At 43.3% G+C, this 7,113-nt stretch overlaps 1 pseudogene; it reads left to right on the forward strand.

Annotated features, from left to right (window-relative positions):
• The first annotated feature begins 616 nt into the window (after positions 1–616).
• LOC125388030 (ubiquitin domain-containing protein 2 pseudogene) lies at positions 617–5,108 on the forward strand (annotated as a pseudogene).
• The last annotated feature ends 2,005 nt before the right edge of the window (positions 5,109–7,113 follow it).

Here is a 7,113-nt window from a genome sequence, read left to right on the forward strand (position 1 = left end):
AAAGGAGAGGGGAGGGTATGGGTTCCAGGCAGAAAGCTGGGATGGCGTTGCAGGAGAGAGGGATTAGCTGGGGAAGCTGCCCCTTTGGAGTAGTCAGGGAGATAAGGGTGGCGGGAGTATTGTGTGTTCCCTAACAGGCCTTGTGTGGCGGTCAGGAACAATACACTTACCCCTCCACAGGAACAGAGACCCTCGCTGGTCAGAGGTGCCCCTGCCTGCAGTCTTGGCTTGTTGCAGGCCGGCTTTTGGAACAAAGGGACTCCAGTCCCCTTGCACTCACCGCCTAACCTGGCCCGCGGTGCTCACCCTGGCTGAGATGGAGGAATTTAAGCCCCGAAAAAAGGAGAGGGGAGGGGATGGGTTCCAGGCAGAAAGCTGGGATGGCGTTGCAGGAGAGAGGGATTAGCTGGGGAAGCTGCCCCTTTGGAGTAGTCAGGGAGATAAGGGTGGCGGGAGTATTGTGTGTTCCCTAACCGGCCTTGTGTGGCGGTCAGGAACAATACACTTACCCCTCCACAGGAACAGAGCCCCTCGCTGGTCAGAGGTGCTCCTGCCTGCAGTCTTGGCTTGTTGCAGGCCGGCTTTTCCTGCAGTATCATTCTGATGTAGGAGACTAATGCAGGAGAATGGGAGGTGAGAACATGGACAGAGAGTAGCCAGCTAGTACTTTAAAGATGAGCAGCTACAGATAAGGAATTGCTTTGAAGGAGGAAAGCTATAGAAGCTCTTGAAGGTGAGCAGATCAGGATATGTGAGTCGTGTTGTGAAGGAAGAACTCACAGTGTGGACACTTCTCTGATGTTGTGCTGACCCACGTGTTCACTCTTGGGCTTAGGAAGCAAATGAAACAGCTAGCTGGCTCTCCTGTGGGAAAGCACATGCTGTGGGAAATAGTTTCAACAACGAACATATTTGTGTCACAGCACAATTTATGAATGCAGTGAGGTGAATAAACAGGCTGAATGTCTTATCATTAGTCCTTGATAGGAGAGCAGTTTTCCAGACAAACTCGATCATTTATGACACTCAAAAATAAGTTAGTGGTCAAGGAAGAGTCTGTTCAGAGGAGACTACAGTGCCTGCCTCTGATGAAGGGGGGAAAAAAATAGAATAACTATTTCATGGTGTAAAATGCCACCTGTAGGTAGCAAGGGTAAATGCAGCTCTAGGGGGAAGTACTTGAATGGGATAATTTTCAGTTCTTCCATCAACTCCATATTGTAAAAATATTCATTTGTAGTATAATATAATCATCTAGAGTAGACCCTGTAATTGATCACCCCAGAGGAAATTGGAAAGGGAATGTGCAAGAAATTGGTTACAAAATTATTTAAAACTCTGACATTAGAACTTCTATTTATAAAGTAATATAAATAAGATGACCCACCTAGAATGTGGTCCTGACTCTACTCCCACCTAAAAGAAATGTCTATAATTCTTTAATGTATCTGTATTACATTTATTTATGTGTGAATGTATGTGGTGAAGGAGTGCACACCTGTCACAGCACACACGTGAAAGCAAGAGGACAACGTGGGGAAACAGTTATCTCCTTCCATCATGTCGGTCCACGGGATCAGACTTAGTTCATCAAGCCTAAGATGCCCATCCATCTTGCTGGCCCAATATTTAATCTTTTTAAAAATAAAATTCAAGAAGCCAGCCATGGGGATCAGCCAGCCTGGAAGAGCCTGCCTCGTGGGGCAGCCTGACCCACTCGGCTGCCATCTGGATCCAGATCCAGTGTTTGCAGTTGGCCAACCTCAGCACCCACTCCATCTACAAGCTGCTGAAGCGAGAGGAGAAGCCAGGGCTGCAGAACCAGATCCAGGAACACGTTATCAGCCACGAAGATGAAAACCTGAAGCATGACTGTGATCAAAGACGTTTTCAGCGATGGTCTGGTATTTGCGGCACTTCAGAGACCAGAGATCTTGAGCCAGAACAATGACTCCTGGCAAAGAGTGTTTGCTCGTTGAGCTGTGTGGGCAAAATAATATACCGAGTGGCACACTGCCGTTTCCACTGCCACAAACAAATCTGCGCTAGAGGAGTGGGAAGGATGGAGGAACAGAGTAGTGAGCACAGTGTTGATGCTCAGAACTGCGCTATCCTCCCTCAGCCGAGGCCATGTTGATGTGCATGAATCTGTGGCATGTGCTGCCACGGGGGTCCATATCTAGGTGGCTGTGACCCTGTGACCCATGGTACCAACAAAAGCCATGTGGATGTCTGAGCATGTTTGGGTCATGGTTCTGCTACAGCTAAGGCCCATGTTACCACACAAGGCCATGCAGATGGCCAGGGTCTGTGCTACCACCTGAAGCCATGTTGATGTCTGTGGTCCATACTGCCACTGGAGACTGCTGAGGTCTGTGACTCTTGCTAACACTGGAGGCCAGGTGGATGTCTGTATTCTGTCCTGTCGCCAGATACCGTGTGGAAGTCCATGAACTGTGCTCCTGCTGACTATAAAGACTAAGGAAGCTTCTGCAGTAGTAATTATGACTTCAGACTCACAGATGAGAAAGACAAAAAGATTTGTAGCTACATAGAAAGAACTTCTTCTAAGGAAATATAAACTAAAATATTGACATATAATAGGGAATTAGTTCTATGACTTATTCTATGATGGGAGGGAATATATGTATATATCCTAAAATGTTATTCCCTTAACTTAAAATTTATTCCAAATAAATAGTATGAAAATACTAATTATAGGGTGGATTTTCCAGAATATTCAGACTTCTGTGACAAACCCTACCCCCACCCCTTGAAAAAAAAAACTAACAATCTAGACAAGAATCCATCAAAGAGAACTCTTTTTGTTGTTGTTGTTTGTTTGTTTGTTTATACATGCCAATCTCATTCCTCCTCCCTACTCTCCTCCTCCTCCCCCCACCTCCTTCCAACTCCACTCCCAATCCGCTTCTCAGAGATGGTAAGGCCTTCCCAGGGAAGTTAACTAAGTCTGTCCCATCACCTCCTTGAGGCAGGAACAAGTGCCTCCCATTACCCCATTTCTAAGCTGAGCAAGGTATCTCTCAATAGAGAAAAGGCTCTAAACACTGGAACACTCCCACCAGCAATGCAGGAATGTTCTCTCTACCCCATAACCTCTCCAGCATAAGTCGTCATCAGTGTTTTTGATCTTGGCCAATTTTATAGGTGTAAGATGAAATCTCAGAGTTGTTTTGATTTGCATTTCTCTGATGGTTAAGGATATTGAGCATTTCCTTTCGGCCATTTTAGATTCCTCTGTTGAGAGTTCTCTGTTTAGGTATGTACTCCATTTTTTATTGGATTTTTTTGTTCTTTTGATGACTAATTTCTTGAACATTCCTGCATTGCTGATGGGAGTGCAAGCTTGTATAGTTCCTTTGGTTATCAGTATGGCAATTTCTCAGAAAATTAGGAAACAACCTTCCTCAAGACCCAGCAATACCACTTTGGGGTATATATCCAAAGGATGCTAATTGTACCACAAGGACACGTGCTCAACTATGTTCATAGCAGCATTATTTATCACAGCCAGAACCTGGAAACAACCTAACTGCCCCTCAACCATAGAATGGATAAGGAAAATGTGGTACATTTACACAATGAAGTACTGCACAGCAGAAAAAAATAATGGCAACTTGAAATTTGAAGGCAAATGGATAGAACTAGAAAATATCATATTGAGTGAGGTAACCCAGACTCAGAAAGATAATTATCATATATACTAACTCATAAGTGGTTTTTAAAGATAAAGCAAAAAAAGTCAGCCTACAAATCACAATCCCAGAAAACCTAGACTATAATGAGGACCCTAAGAGAGACATAGATTGATCTAATCTACATGGGTAGTAGAAAAAGACAAGATCTTCTGAATATATTGGGATCATGGGGACCATAGAAGAGGCCTGAAGAGGAGGAGGAGAAGGGAGAGGAGCAGAGAAAAATGTATAACTCAATAAAATCAATAAAGAAAGATAATTTTTTGTTTCATAGAGATGATAGATAGATAGATAGATAGATAGATAGATAGATAGATAGATACTTAGATTTGTAGATACATAGATAGAACTTATTCTAAGGAAATATAAACTAAAATATTTACATATAATATGGAGTTAGTTCTATGACTTATTCTATGATGGGAGGGAATAGATGTATATATCCTAAAATGTCATTCCTTTAACTTAAACTTATTTCCAAATAAATAATATGAAAATACAAATTATAGGGTAGATTTTTCAGAAGATTCAGATTTTATTCTTCAAATTTCCAAAATAAGTTATTACAAGAGAACAAAGAAAATAATAAAAAAATAATAATGTGGCCCGAGGCGGCGGCGCCAGAGCAAATTGAGGTGGCCCGGACAAGCGCCCTGAAGTGTCGGCCACGACCCCACTGACAGGTGCATGGGAGCCCCACACGACTCCTCAGGCAGCCTCAACAAGAACTCGGATGGCACTGGGGTTGCTCTAGGTAGTAACCAGCCTTTGAAAAAGAAGAAACCAAAATGGAAAAGTGATTGTCCTATGACAAATGTACAACTGCGCAGCAAGAGGGGTAAATTTTGGGACAGTGCACCAGCTTTTGAAGGGCGGAAAGAGATCTGGGAGGCCTTGAAGGCTGCAGCACAGCTTTTGAAAGCAATAATCATGAACTGGCACAGGCAACCATGGATGGTGCAAACATAACCCTACCACACGGTGCACTGACGGAGTGCTACGATGGGCTGGGGAACCGATACCAGCTGCCAGTTTATTGCTTGGCACCACCAATCAATATGATAGAGGAAAAGAGTGACATAGAGATACCCTGGATATCCCTGGATATCCCTGAGTCACCTCCCAATTCTGGACGTGAGTCTCAGCTCCGTTCATGCCTCCCCAGAGGAAAAGATCACAAGCTCGTGGGGCGCAGCACAGACACGGTATTCCACGTGAAGAGGCGCTTACCTGAGACAGAGGGGGTGGAGCCAGGCATCCAGCGGGTTCTTCTCTGGCAGGCCTCTCACTGATAAGATGAAACCGGAGGAGCTGAAGATCCCATAGGACTATGTGGTACAGGTTATCGTGAGCCAGCCTGTGCAAAACCCAACACCAGTGAAAAACTGAACTGGCTTGCCTGCGTCCCAGATCCCTTGTTTCCTTTTTATTATCATTTCGTACTCTATGCCGTGAAATTTATTTTCACTGCTCTGAATTCCCTATGAATGGATTTAGTTCTGAGGAATTACCACTGAAAAACTCCATCTGTGACGGAGACCAACAAAAATAATAAAACACACAGAGCCAGCCTCTGGAACTCCTGTAATTACAATTTCTAATTTGAGAGGCAGTTAAGGAATAGATAACCATTTATTTTAAAACATTTATCAACTATGTAATGACTGTATTTAAGTGATTTGGAATGTACACAGACACCAGACCCATCAAGAACAGCACCAAGCACCTTTTGGATACAGAATTTTTAAAATGTATATGTCAAATTATATTTCCAGAACCATCAATAATCAATAACAGTTACAAAACTTAAACTTTTTTGATTTGGTTTAGTGGAACCTAAAAGAGCAGAGGGGAGTGTTTCTCTTCTGGGTTTGTATTCCTATTCCACCAGGAAGCAGTGGAGCCTGGGAGTTTGTCAGTGTTGCCTCCCCTCCCCCAAGTCATGCTCCTAATTCACATTCACTCAGTTCCGCAGTCCAACACGCTGGCAGCAGACACCCTCTGGAACACTAGACCCTAGACTAATTTAGTAAGTAGTCAGAGTTCTCATTCTCAGTTGAGAAGTTGTCTCGCTGCATAGTGGTTTAAAATGTCTCTGGTCCCCAGGCTTGAGACTGCTAGCTACTATGTGATACCTTCATTGATGCGGCCACTCTGCATGGACGTTTCTGGAGCTGACTGACCCCATCTATGAATTTCTGGGTCATGTAACATGAAAATGGAGTGTAGCTGCTTCCATTCAAGAATAAAAAGCAATCCTGTCTCCCCCGCCTTGCAGGGTGTGGAAGTTAAATCTTCTCTGCCTGTTCCTGGGGAAACTGTGCCTCTTCTCAGCCTTGGAGAAAACTCCAACTCAAGAGTTTCAAGTGTGACTACTTAGTGGTGTCATTTAACCGATACTGGTGAGAATAAATGGTGGCACCTGGCGCTAGACCTGAGTGCTTTTCACTTCACTCTGATTCTAGTCATTGTGGGCAGCAGTGTTCTTCCTGCACCTTCCCGCAAAGTGCTGAATCAACCACCATCTGCAAATAAGGCTGAGGGACTGGAGCACAGTGAGCCAGCCTTACCTCCTGGAGAAGGCTGGAGAAAGCTACCAAGGGTTGTATTTAATCTGGAGCCTCTTAAAAGCCCATTCTGCCAGGCATGGTGGTGCATGCCTTTAATCCCAAACTTGGGAGCAGAAGTAGGCAGATCTCAGAATTTGAGATCAATCTGGAACACAAAGCTAGTTCTAGACCAGCCAGAGCTGCATAATGAGACTCTGCTCAAAAAATCAGAAGGCAGTGTTAAGAGGAAAGTTCATAGCACTAAATGCTCACAAAAAGAAACAAAAAATCCTACACTAGTGAATTAAAAGAACATTTGAAAACTCTAGAACAAAAAGAAGCAAAGTCACCCAAGAGAACCAGAAGGCAGAAAATAATCAAATGGAGAGCTGAAATCAACAAAATAGAAACAAAGAAAACAATACAAAGAATCAATGAGACAAAGAGTTGGTTCTTTAAGAAAATCAACAAAATAGAAAAACCTTTATCCAAACTAACCAAAAGGCAGAGAAAGAATATCCAAAAGTCTCCCAGCCAAAAATAAAAGCCCAGAGCCAGATGGTTTCAGCTCAGAATTCTACAAGATTTTCAAAGAAGAGCTAATACCAATACTCCTCAAATTATTCCACACAATAGAAACAGAGGGAACATTGCCAATCTCTCTTTATGAGGCTACAATTACCCTGATACCCAAACCACAGAAAGACATGACTAAGAAAAAGAACTACAGACCAATCTCACTCATGAATATTGAAGCAAAAATACTAAATAAAATACTGGAAAATCGAATCCAAGAACACATCAGAACCATCATCCATCATGATCAAGTCGGCTACATCCCGCAG

This window comes from Myodes glareolus, chromosome 11 (genome assembly GCF_982192425.1).
Source record: "Myodes glareolus chromosome 11, mMyoGla1.1, whole genome shotgun sequence".
NCBI lineage: Eukaryota > Metazoa > Chordata > Mammalia > Rodentia > Cricetidae > Myodes > Myodes glareolus.